Source organism: Pristiophorus japonicus, chromosome 14 (assembly GCF_044704955.1).
Source record: "Pristiophorus japonicus isolate sPriJap1 chromosome 14, sPriJap1.hap1, whole genome shotgun sequence".
Lineage (NCBI taxonomy): Eukaryota > Metazoa > Chordata > Chondrichthyes > Pristiophoridae > Pristiophorus > Pristiophorus japonicus.
The window spans coordinates 178,158,922-178,172,332 of record NC_091990.1 but is presented as its reverse complement, the minus strand read 5'-3'; positions in this window follow the sequence as shown (position 1 = coordinate 178,172,332).

The following is a 13,411-nucleotide window of genomic DNA, read 5'->3' as shown; positions in this document are numbered from 1 at the left end:
CTTTTTCTAATGTTGGAAGTACATTGAATGGCATAAGTGAATGAATGAAAAGGAAGGAAACGAGCAGAGAGCCAGGGTGAATTCGCATGGTTGGCAAACGAAATGCATACTATTTAGTAGAGGGTCGTGTGCGTAGGAGGATGAAATGAGGTTTACGCTCTCTCGTGGTCACGGCGAGCATAGCTGTGTAAACTGGTGATTGTGCAAGTGCAGTGACTGCAGTGAGCTGCAGGGAGCAGTCAGAGTGAGTTGAATGTGAAGGAGACAAAGTGTGGAAAGTGGTATTTGAATGCAGCGGTGTTGATGAGCAGACTGTGCATGAGCGTGTGTGTGTGTGTGTGTGTGTGTGTCGATGGCTGGTGAAGATTTCCGTGTGGTGAAGTGCGAGGTTTATTTGGTGTTTTTGTTGTAAAGGCTGGTAGAGTTGATGCGATGATGTTTGATTTTGTTTGCAAAGTTGCCGATGGCTGCGTTTTTTTTTCTGATTAAAATGTGGCAAAAGGTTGCGTCTCACTGTATTGGCCAGGCTGCACTGCAGCATCTATTCACAGGTGCGACCCAACTACTGACCAGCACGGGGGCTTTGACCTGCTCCGTTCCCGACCTGGGCCGGTTCACCCCTCTTCATCGGACCTGGTGATCCCAGGTTAACCGAGGACCACCATGTGGATACCGGTCTTAGTGTGGACACCCGATCAGCACAGGCGACAGCAGCCCAGAACTCCTGACCTCGAGCAATCCTGCAGCCTCAGCCTCCCAGCAGCGGGATCACAGGCGCGCGCCACTGCACCCGGCGAAAGCGATGGTTGTTTCAGCAACCTTCAGTTAAAGATAGCAGCAACTGCTCTACTGCACGAAATCATGCAGATATGATACTGTGCTTCATTTACTCATCTGCTGAAAATTGTTGCGCACGCTGCTACATTGCATGCTCTCGTGTGACCCTAAGTTAGAGCATCAAGACAATTTTAGTGATTGCAGATTTCTGGGTAAAGAAAATATTCCTAATCTATCCAGCTGTACTGGCCTCCAACGTCCGTATCAATACGTTGCAAAATGAGGGGTCTCTACAAGTTGTTTGTCGCTTGTCTGTCGTTCAGATTCTCGTTTGCTGCGAAGATTGAAGCGTGGAAACATAGAAACATAGAAAGTAGGTCTGCACCACCATTCAATATGATCATGGCTGATCATGCATCTTCAGTCCCCCATTCCTGCTTTCTCTTCATACCCATTGGTCGCTTTAGCCGTAAGGGCCACATCTAACTCCCTTTTGAAAACATCGAACGAACTGGCCTCAACGACTTTCTTTGGTAGAGAATTCCACAGGTTCACAACTCTGTGAGTGAAGAAGTTTCTCCTCATCTCGGTCCTAAATGGTTTATCCCTTATCCTTAGACTGTGACCCCTGGTTCTAGACTTCACCAACACCGGGAACATTCTTTCTGCATCTAACCTGTCCAATCCTGTCAGTATTTTAGATGTTTCTATAAGTTCCGCTCTCATTCTTCGAAATTCCAGTGAATATGAGCCCAGTTGATCCAGTCTTTCTTCATATGTCAGTCCTGCCATCCCGGGAATCAGTCTGGTCAACCTTCGCTGCACTCCCTCAACAGCCAGTCTGTCCTGCCTCAGATTAGGCAACCAAAATGGTACACAATACACAACTGGGTGGTCTCACCAAGGCCCTGTACAACTGCAGTGAGACCTCCCTGCTCCTATACTCAAATCCCCTAGCTAGGAAGGCCAACATGCCACTTGCCGCCTTCACTGCCTGCTGTACCTGTATGCCAACTTTCAATGACTGATGAACCATGACACCCAGGGTTTCGTTGCAGCTCCCCTTTTACTAATCTGTCACCATTCAGACAATAATCTGCCCTGCTGTTTTTGCCAACAAAATGGGTAACCTCACACTTATCTACATTATTCTGTATCTGCCATGCATTTGCCAATTCACCTAACCTGTCCAAGTCCCCCTGCAGCGTCTTCGCTTCGTCCTCGCAGCTCGCACTGCTACCCAGCTTAGTGTCATCTGCAAACTTGGAGATATTACTTTCAATTCCTTCATCTAAATCATTCATGTATATTGTAAATAGCTGGGGTCTCAGTGCTAAACCCTGCAGCACGCCACTAGTCACTGCCTGCCATTCTGAAAAGGACCCGTTTATTCCCACTCTTTCCTGTCTGCTAACTAGTTCTCTATCCACGTCAGTACATTACCCCCAATAGCATGTGCCTTAATTTTGCACACTAATCTCTTGTGTGGGACCTTGTTAAAAGCTTTTTGAATGTCTAAATACACCACATCCACTGGTTCTCCCTTATCCACTCGACTAGTTAAATCCTCAAAATACTCTAGAAGATTTGTCAAGCTAGATTCCCCTTTCATAAATCCATGCTGACTTGGACTGATCCTGTCACTGCTTTCCAAATGTGCTGCTATTACATCTTTAATAATTGATTCCAACATTTACCCCACAACCGATGTCAGGATAACCGGTCTATAATTCCCTGTTTACTCTCTCCCTACATTTATAAAACGTGGCATTACATTAGCTACCCTCCAATCCATAGGAACTGAACCAGAGTCGATAGAACGTTGGAAAATTACTACCATGCATCCATTATTTCTCGGGCCACTTCCTTAAATATGCTGGGATGCAGACTATCAGGCCATAGGGATTTACCGGTCTTCAGGCCCTTCAAATTCCCGAACACCGTTTCCTGACTAATGAGGATTTCCCTCAGTTCCCCCTTCTCGCTGGACGTTCGGTCCCCTAGTATTTTCGGGAGGTTATTTGTGTCTTCCTGAGTGAAGGCAGAACCAAAGTATTTCTTCAGTTGGTCTGCCATTTTCTTGTTCCCCATTATGAATTCCCCTGATTCTGACTGCAGGGGACCTATATTAGTCTTCACTAATCTTTTTCTCTTCACACATATATATACAAGCTTTTGCAGTCAGTTTTTAAGTTCCCTGCAAGCTTACTCTCATATGCTATTTTCCCCCTCCTAATTAAACCCTTAGTCCTCCTCTGCTGAATTCTAACTTTGTCGCAGTCCTCGGGTTTGCTGCTTTTTCTGGCAATTTATACGCCTCTTCCTTGGATTTAACACTTTCCCTAAATTCACTTGTTAGCCACGGTTGAGCCACCTTGCCTTCTTTATTCTTTCGCCACACACGGATGTACAATTGTTGTAGTTTATCCATGTGATATTTAAATGTCTGCCATTGCCTCTCCACCGTCAATCCTTTATGTATCATTCTCCAGTCTATCCCCGCCAATTCACATCGCAAAGCGTCGAAGTTTCCTTTCTCTACGTTCAGATCCCGAATCTGAATTAACTGTGTCACGCTCCATCTTAATGACGAATTTTACCATATTATGTTCACTCTTCCCCAAGAAGCCCCTCACGACCAGATTACTAATTAATCCTCTCTCGTTACACAAGACCCAGTCTAGGATGGCCTGCTCACTAGTTGCTTCCTCGACACATTGGTCAAGAAAAGCGTCCCTTATACACTCCAAGAAATCCTCCTCCATCGTATTGCTACCAGTTTGGTCAGCCCAATCAATATGCAGATTAAAGTAATTCATGATATCTGCTGTACCCTTATTGACCGCGTCCCTTATTTCCTGTTTGATGCCATCCCCAACCTTCCTACTACTGTTTGCTGGTCCGTACACAACTCCCACTAATGTTTTCTGCCCTTTGGTGTTTCCGCAGCAGAGCAGAATAATTTCTTCTTACAAATGTTTCCCTTTGAGGCACAGTTTTTACGAAGTGAAACTGTCAAGGTACAATCAGCTTGTTTCCTCGGCCCCTATTTTCTGCCCTGGCTTTCTCCTTGATGTAATGATAAGTAGCGACGACGTTGAACAACGGGTTTACGGTGATCTCAAAATGTGGCTTGGAGATAACTTAGTAAGTGGAAATTAAATGAAACGTTTGCTTTTTCTCCTTCAGTTGTAGTACGGTGAAAAGTTTCTACTTTTTCTAATGTTGGAAGTACATTGAATGGCATAAGTGAATGAATGAAAAGGAAGGAAACGAGCAGAGAGCCAGGGTGAATTCGCATGGTTGGCAAACGAAATGCATACTATTTAGTAGAGGGTCGTGTGCGTAGGAGGATGAAATGAGGTTTACGCTCTCTCGTGGTCACGGCGAGCATAGCTGTGTAAACTGGTGATTGTGCAAGTGCAGTGACTGCAGTGAGCTGCAGGGAGCAGTCAGAGTGAGTTGAATGTGAAGGAGACAAAGTGTGGAAAGTGGTATTTGAATGCAGCGGTGTTGATGAGCAGACTGTGCATGAGCGTGTGTGTGTGTGTGTGTGTGTGTGTCGATGGCTGGTGAAGATTTCCGTGTGGTGAAGTGCGAGGTTTATTTGGTGTTTTTGTTGTAAAGGCTGGTAGAGTTGATGCGATGATGTTTGATTTTGTTTGCAAAGTTGCCGATGGCTGCGTTTTTTTTTCTGATTAAAATGTGGCAAAAGGTTGCGTCTCACTGTATTGGCCAGGCTGCACTGCAGCATCTATTCACAGGTGCGACCCAACTACTGACCAGCACGGGGGCTTTGACCTGCTCCGTTCCCGACCTGGGCCGGTTCACCCCTCTTCATCGGACCTGGTGATCCCAGGTTAACCGAGGACCACCATGTGGATACCGGTCTTAGTGTGGACACCCGATCAGCACAGGCGACAGCAGCCCAGAACTCCTGACCTCGAGCAATCCTGCAGCCTCAGCCTCCCAGCAGCGGGATCACAGGCGCGCGCCACTGCACCCGGCGAAAGCGATGGTTGTTTCAGCAACCTTCAGTTAAAGATAGCAGCAACTGCTCTACTGCACGAAATCATGCAGATATGATACTGTGCTTCATTTACTCATCTGCTGAAAATTGTTGCGCACGCTGCTACATTGCATGCTCTCGTGTGACCCTAAGTTAGAGCATCAAGACAATTTTAGTGATTGCAGATTTCTGGGTAAAGAAAATATTCCTAATCTATCCAGCTGTACTGGCCTCCAACGTCCGTATCAATACGTTGCAAAATGAGGGGTCTCTACAAGTTGTTTGTCGCTTGTCTGTCGTTCAGATTCTCGTTTGCTGCGAAGATTGAAGCGTGGAAACATAGAAACATAGAAAGTAGGTCTGCACCACCATTCAATATGATCATGGCTGATCATGCATCTTCAGTCCCCCATTCCTGCTTTCTCTTCATACCCATTGGTCGCTTTAGCCGTAAGGGCCACATCTAACTCCCTTTTGAAAACATCGAACGAACTGGCCTCAACGACTTTCTTTGGTAGAGAATTCCACAGGTTCACAACTCTGTGAGTGAAGAAGTTTCTCCTCATCTCGGTCCTAAATGGTTTATCCCTTATCCTTAGACTGTGACCCCTGGTTCTAGACTTCACCAACACCGGGAACATTCTTTCTGCATCTAACCTGTCCAATCCTGTCAGTATTTTAGATGTTTCTATAAGTTCCGCTCTCATTCTTCGAAATTCCAGTGAATATGAGCCCAGTTGATCCAGTCTTTCTTCATATGTCAGTCCTGCCATCCCGGGAATCAGTCTGGTCAACCTTCGCTGCACTCCCTCAACAGCCAGTCTGTCCTGCCTCAGATTAGGCAACCAAAATGGTACACAATACACAACTGGGTGGTCTCACCAAGGCCCTGTACAACTGCAGTGAGACCTCCCTGCTCCTATACTCAAATCCCCTAGCTAGGAAGGCCAACATGCCACTTGCCGCCTTCACTGCCTGCTGTACCTGTATGCCAACTTTCAATGACTGATGAACCATGACACCCAGGGTTTCGTTGCAGCTCCCCTTTTACTAATCTGTCACCATTCAGACAATAATCTGCCCTGCTGTTTTTGCCAACAAAATGGGTAACCTCACACTTATCTACATTATTCTGTATCTGCCATGCATTTGCCAATTCACCTAACCTGTCCAAGTCCCCCTGCAGCGTCCTCGCTTCGTCCTCGCAGCTCGCACTGCTACCCAGCTTAGTGTCATCTGCAAACTTGGAGATATTACTTTCAATTCCTTCATCTAAATCATTCATGTATATTGTAAATAGCTGGGGTCTCAGTGCTAAACCCTGCAGCACGCCACTAGTCACTGCCTGCCATTCTGAAAAGGACCCGTTTATTCCCACTCTTTCCTGTCTGCTAACTAGTTCTCTATCCACGTCAGTACATTACCCCCAATAGCATGTGCCTTAATTTTGCACACTAATCTCTTGTGTGGGACCTTGTTAAAAGCTTTTTGAATGTCTAAATACACCACATCCACTGGTTCTCCCTTATCCACTCGACTAGTTAAATCCTCAAAATACTCTAGAAGATTTGTCAAGCTAGATTCCCCTTTCATAAATCCATGCTGACTTGGACTGATCCTGTCACTGCTTTCCAAATGTGCTGCTATTACATCTTTAATAATTGATTCCAACATTTACCCCACAACCGATGTCAGGATAACCGGTCTATAATTCCCTGTTTACTCTCTCCCTACATTTATAAAACGTGGCATTACATTAGCTACCCTCCAATCCATAGGAACTGAACCAGAGTCGATAGAACGTTGGAAAATTACTACCATGCATCCATTATTTCTCGGGCCACTTCCTTAAATATGCTGGGATGCAGACTATCAGGCCATAGGGATTTACCGGTCTTCAGGCCCTTCAAATTCCCGAACACCGTTTCCTGACTAATGAGGATTTCCCTCAGTTCCCCCTTCTCGCTGGACGTTCGGTCCCCTAGTATTTTCGGGAGGTTATTTGTGTCTTCCTGAGTGAAGGCAGAACCAAAGTATTTCTTCAGTTGGTCTGCCATTTTCTTGTTCCCCATTATGAATTCCCCTGATTCTGACTGCAGGGGACCTATATTAGTCTTCACTAATCTTTTTCTCTTCACACATATATATACAAGCTTTTGCAGTCAGTTTTTAAGTTCCCTGCAAGCTTACTCTCATATGCTATTTTCCCCCTCCTAATTAAACCCTTAGTCCTCCTCTGCTGAATTCTAACTTTGTCGCAGTCCTCGGGTTTGCTGCTTTTTCTGGCAATTTATACGCCTCTTCCTTGGATTTAACACTTTCCCTAAATTCACTTGTTAGCCACGGTTGAGCCACCTTGCCTTCTTTATTCTTTCGCCACACACGGATGTACAATTGTTGTAGTTTATCCATGTGATATTTAAATGTCTGCCATTGCCTCTCCACCGTCAATCCTTCATGTATCATTCTCCAGTCTATCCCCGCCAATTCACATCGCAAAGCGTCGAAGTTTCCTTTCTCTACGTTCAGATCCCGAATCTGAATTAACTGTGTCACGCTCCATCTTAATGACGAATTTTACCATATTATGTTCACTCTTCCCCAAGAAGCCCCTCACGACCAGATTACTAATTAATCCTCTCTCGTTACACAAGACCCAGTCTAGGATGGCCTGCTCACTAGTTGCTTCCTCGACACATTGGTCAAGAAAAGCGTCCCTTATACACTCCAAGAAATCCTCCTCCATCGTATTGCTACCAGTTTGGTCAGCCCAATCAATATGCAGATTAAAGTAATTCATGATATCTGCTGTACCCTTATTGACCGCGTCCCTTATTTCCTGTTTGATGCCATCCCCAACCTTCCTACTACTGTTTGCTGGTCCGTACACAACTCCCACTAATGTTTTCTGCCCTTTGGTGTTTCCGCAGCAGAGCAGAATAATTTCTTCTTACAAATGTTTCCCTTTGAGGCACAGTTTTTACGAAGTGAAACTGTCAAGGTACAATCAGCTTGTTTCCTCGGCCCCTATTTTCTGCCCTGGCTTTCTCCTTGATGTAATGATAAGTAGCGACGACGTTGAACAACGGGTTTACGGTGATCTCAAAATGTGGCTTGGAGATAACTTAGTAAGTGGAAATTAAATGAAACGTTTGCTTTTTCTCCTTCAGTTGTAGTACGGTGAAAAGTTTCTACTTTTTCTAATGTTGGAAGTACATTGAATGGCATAAGTGAATGAATGAAAAGGAAGGAAACGAGCAGAGAGCCAGGGTGAATTCGCATGGTTGGCAAACGAAATGCATACTATTTAGTAGAGGGTCGTGTGCGTAGGAGGATGAAATGAGGTTTACGCTCTCTCGTGGTCACGGCGAGCATAGCTGTGTAAACTGGTGATTGTGCAAGTGCAGTGACTGCAGTGAGCTGCAGGGAGCAGTCAGAGTGAGTTGAATGTGAAGGAGACAAAGTGTGGAAAGTGGTATTTGAATGCAGCGGTGTTGATGAGCAGACTGTGCATGAGCGTGTGTGTGTGTGTGTGTGTCGATGGCTGGTGAAGATTTCCGTGTGGTGAAGTGCGAGGTTTATTTGGTGTTTTTGTTGTAAAGGCTGGTAGAGTTGATGCGATGATGTTTGATTTTGTTTGCAAAGTTGCCGATGGCTGCGTTTTTTTTTCTGATTAAAATGTGGCAAAAGGTTGCGTCTCACTGTATTGGCCAGGCTGCACTGCAGCATCTATTCACAGGTGCGACCCAACTACTGACCAGCACGGGGGCTTTGACCTGCTCCGTTCCCGACCTGGGCCGGTTCACCCCTCTTCATCGGACCTGGTGATCCCAGGTTAACCGAGGACCACCATGTGGATACCGGTCTTAGTGTGGACACCCGATCAGCACAGGCGACAGCAGCCCAGAACTCCTGACCTCGAGCAATCCTGCAGCCTCAGCCTCCCAGCAGCGGGATCACAGGCGCGCGCCACTGCACCCGGCGAAAGCGATGGTTGTTTCAGCAACCTTCAGTTAAAGATAGCAGCAACTGCTCTACTGCACGAAATCATGCAGATATGATACTGTGCTTCATTTACTCATCTGCTGAAAATTGTTGCGCACGCTGCTACATTGCATGCTCTCGTGTGACCCTAAGTTAGAGCATCAAGACAATTTTAGTGATTGCAGATTTCTGGGTAAAGAAAATATTCCTAATCTATCCAGCTGTACTGGCCTCCAACGTCCGTATCAATACGTTGCAAAATGAGGGGTCTCTACAAGTTGTTTGTCGCTTGTCTGTCGTTCAGATTCTCGTTTGCTGCGAAGATTGAAGCGTGGAAACATAGAAACATAGAAAGTAGGTCTGCACCACCATTCAATATGATCATGGCTGATCATGCATCTTCAGTCCCCCATTCCTGCTTTCTCTTCATACCCATTGGTCGCTTTAGCCGTAAGGGCCACATCTAACTCCCTTTTGAAAACATCGAACGAACTGGCCTCAACGACTTTCTTTGGTAGAGAATTCCACAGGTTCACAACTCTGTGAGTGAAGAAGTTTCTCCTCATCTCGGTCCTAAATTGTTTATCCCTTATCCTTAGACTGTGACCCCTGGTTCTAGACTTCACCAACACCGGGAACATTCTTTCTGCATCTAACCTGTCCAATCCTGTCAGTATTTTAGATGTTTCTATAAGTTCCGCTCTCATTCTTCGAAATTCCAGTGAATATGAGCCCAGTTGATCCAGTCTTTCTTCATATGTCAGTCCTGCCATCCCGGGAATCAGTCTGGTCAACCTTCGCTGCACTCCCTCAACAGCCAGTCTGTCCTGCCTCAGATTAGGCAACCAAAATGGTACACAATACACAACTGGGTGGTCTCACCAAGGCCCTGTACAACTGCAGTGAGACCTCCCTGCTCCTATACTCAAATCCCCTAGCTAGGAAGGCCAACATGCCACTTGCCGCCTTCACTGCCTGCTGTACCTGTATGCCAACTTTCAATGACTGATGAACCATGACACCCAGGGTTTCGTTGCAGCTCCCCTTTTACTAATCTGTCACCATTCAGACAATAATCTGCCCTGCTGTTTTTGCCAACAAAATGGGTAACCTCACACTTATCTACATTATTCTGTATCTGCCATGCATTTGCCAATTCACCTAACCTGTCCAAGTCCCCCTGCAGCGTCCTCGCTTCGTCCTCGCAGCTCGCACTGCTACCCAGCTTAGTGTCATCTGCAAACTTGGAGATATTACTTTCAATTCCTTCATCTAAATCATTCATGTATATTGTAAATAGCTGGGGTCTCAGTGCTAAACCCTGCAGCACGCCACTAGTCACTGCCTGCCATTCTGAAAAGGACCCGTTTATTCCCACTCTTTCCTGTCTGCTAACTAGTTCTCTATCCACGTCAGTACATTACCCCCAATAGCATGTGCCTTAATTTTGCACACTAATCTCTTGTGTGGGACCTTGTTAAAAGCTTTTTGAATGTCTAAATACACCACATCCACTGGTTCTCCCTTATCCACTCGACTAGTTAAATCCTCAAAATACTCTAGAAGATTTGTCAAGCTAGATTCCCCTTTCATAAATCCATGCTGACTTGGACTGATCCTGTCACTGCTTTCCAAATGTGCTGCTATTACATCTTTAATAATTGATTCCAACATTTACCCCACAACCGATGTCAGGATAACCGGTCTATAATTCCCTGTTTACTCTCTCCCTACATTTATAAAACGTGGCATTACATTAGCTACCCTCCAATCCATAGGAACTGAACCAGAGTCGATAGAACGTTGGAAAATTACTACCATGCATCCATTATTTCTCGGGCCACTTCCTTAAATATGCTGGGATGCAGACTATCAGGCCATAGGGATTTACCGGTCTTCAGGCCCTTCAAATTCCCGAACACCGTTTCCTGACTAATGAGGATTTCCCTCAGTTCCCCCTTCTCGCTGGACGTTCGGTCCCCTAGTATTTTCGGGAGGTTATTTGTGTCTTCCTGAGTGAAGGCAGAACCAAAGTATTTCTTCAGTTGGTCTGCCATTTTCTTGTTCCCCATTATGAATTCCCCTGATTCTGACTGCAGGGGACCTATATTAGTCTTCACTAATCTTTTTCTCTTCACACATATATATACAAGCTTTTGCAGTCAGTTTTTAAGTTCCCTGCAAGCTTACTCTCATATGCTATTTTCCCCCTCCTAATTAAACCCTTAGTCCTCCTCTGCTGAATTCTAACTTTGTCGCAGTCCTCGGGTTTGCTGCTTTTTCTGGCAATTTATACGCCTCTTCCTTGGATTTAACACTTTCCCTAAATTCACTTGTTAGCCACGGTTGAGCCACCTTGCCTTCTTTATTCTTTCGCCACACACGGATGTACAATTGTTGTAGTTTATCCATGTGATATTTAAATGTCTGCCATTGCCTCTCCACCGTCAATCCTTCATGTATCATTCTCCAGTCTATCCCCGCCAATTCACATCGCAAAGCGTCGAAGTTTCCTTTCTCTACGTTCAGATCCCGAATCTGAATTAACTGTGTCACGCTCCATCTTAATGACGAATTTTACCATATTATGTTCACTCTTCCCCAAGAAGCCCCTCACGACCAGATTACTAATTAATCCTCTCTCGTTACACAAGACCCAGTCTAGGATGGCCTGCTCACTAGTTGCTTCCTCGACACATTGGTCAAGAAAAGCGTCCCTTATACACTCCAAGAAATCCTCCTCCATCGTATTGCTACCAGTTTGGTCAGCCCAATCAATATGCAGATTAAAGTAATTCATGATATCTGCTGTACCCTTATTGACCGCGTCCCTTATTTCCTGTTTGATGCCATCCCCAACCTTCCTACTACTGTTTGCTGGTCCGTACACAACTCCCACTAATGTTTTCTGCCCTTTGGTGTTTCCGCAGCAGAGCAGAATAATTTCTTCTTACAAATGTTTCCCTTTGAGGCACAGTTTTTACGAAGTGAAACTGTCAAGGTACAATCAGCTTGTTTCCTCGGCCCCTATTTTCTGCCCTGGCTTTCTCCTTGATGTAATGATAAGTAGCGACGACGTTGAACAACGGGTTTACGGTGATCTCAAAATGTGGCTTGGAGATAACTTAGTAAGTGGAAATTAAATGAAACGTTTGCTTTTTCTCCTTCAGTTGTAGTACGGTGAAAAGTTTCTACTTTTTCTAATGTTGGAAGTACATTGAATGGCATAAGTGAATGAATGAAAAGGAAGGAAACGAGCAGAGAGCCAGGGTGAATTCGCATGGTTGGCAAACGAAATGCATACTATTTAGTAGAGGGTCGTGTGCGTAGGAGGATGAAATGAGGTTTACGCTCTCTCGTGGTCACGGCGAGCATAGCTGTGTAAACTGGTGATTGTGCAAGTGCAGTGACTGCAGTGAGCTGCAGGGAGCAGTCAGAGTGAGTTGAATGTGAAGGAGACAAAGTGTGGAAAGTGGTATTTGAATGCAGCGGTGTTGATGAGCAGACTGTGCATGAGCGTGTGTGTGTGTGTGTGTGTGTGTGTCGATGGCTGGTGAAGATTTCCGTGTGGTGAAGTGCGAGGTTTATTTGGTGTTTTTGTTGTAAAGGCTGGTAGAGTTGATGCGATGATGTTTGATTTTGTTTGCAAAGTTGCCGATGGCTGCGTTTTTTTTTCTGATTAAAATGTGGCAAAAGGTTGCGTCTCACTGTATTGGCCAGGCTGCACTGCAGCATCTATTCACAGGTGCGACCCAACTACTGACCAGCACGGGGGCTTTGACCTGCTCCGTTCCCGACCTGGGCCGGTTCACCCCTCTTCATCGGACCTGGTGATCCCAGGTTAACCGAGGACCACCATGTGGATACCGGTCTTAGTGTGGACACCCGATCAGCACAAGCGACAGCAGCCCAGAACTCCTGACCTCGAGCAATCCTGCAGCCTCAGCCTCCCAGCAGCGGGATCACAGGCGCGCGCCACTGCACCCGGCGAAAGCGATGGTTGTTTCAGCAACCTTCAGTTAAAGATAGCAGCAACTGCTCTACTGCACGAAATCATGCAGATATGATACTGTGCTTCATTTACTCATCTGCTGAAAATTGTTGCGCACGCTGCTACATTGCATGCTCTCGTGTGACCCTAAGTTAGAGCATCAAGACAATTTTAGTGATTGCAGATTTCTGGGTAAAGAAAATATTCCTAATCTATCCAGCTGTACTGGCCTCCAACGTCCGTATCAATACGTTGCAAAATGAGGGGTCTCTACAAGTTGTTTGTCGCTTGTCTGTCGTTCAGATTCTCGTTTGCTGCGAAGATTGAAGCGTGGAAACATAGAAACATAGAAAGTAGGTCTGCACCACCATTCAATATGATCATGGCTGATCATGCATCTTCAGTCCCCCATTCCTGATTTCTCTTCATACCCATTGGTCGCTTTAGCCGTAAGGGCCACATCTAACTCCCTTTTGAAAACATCGAACGAACTGGCCTCAACGACTTTCTTTGGTAGAGAATTCCACAGGTTCACAACTCTGTGAGTGAAGAAGTTTCTCCTCATCTCGGTCCTAAATGGTTTATCCCTTATCCTTAGACTGTGACCCCTGGTTCTAGACTTCACCAACACCGGGAACATTCTTTCTGCA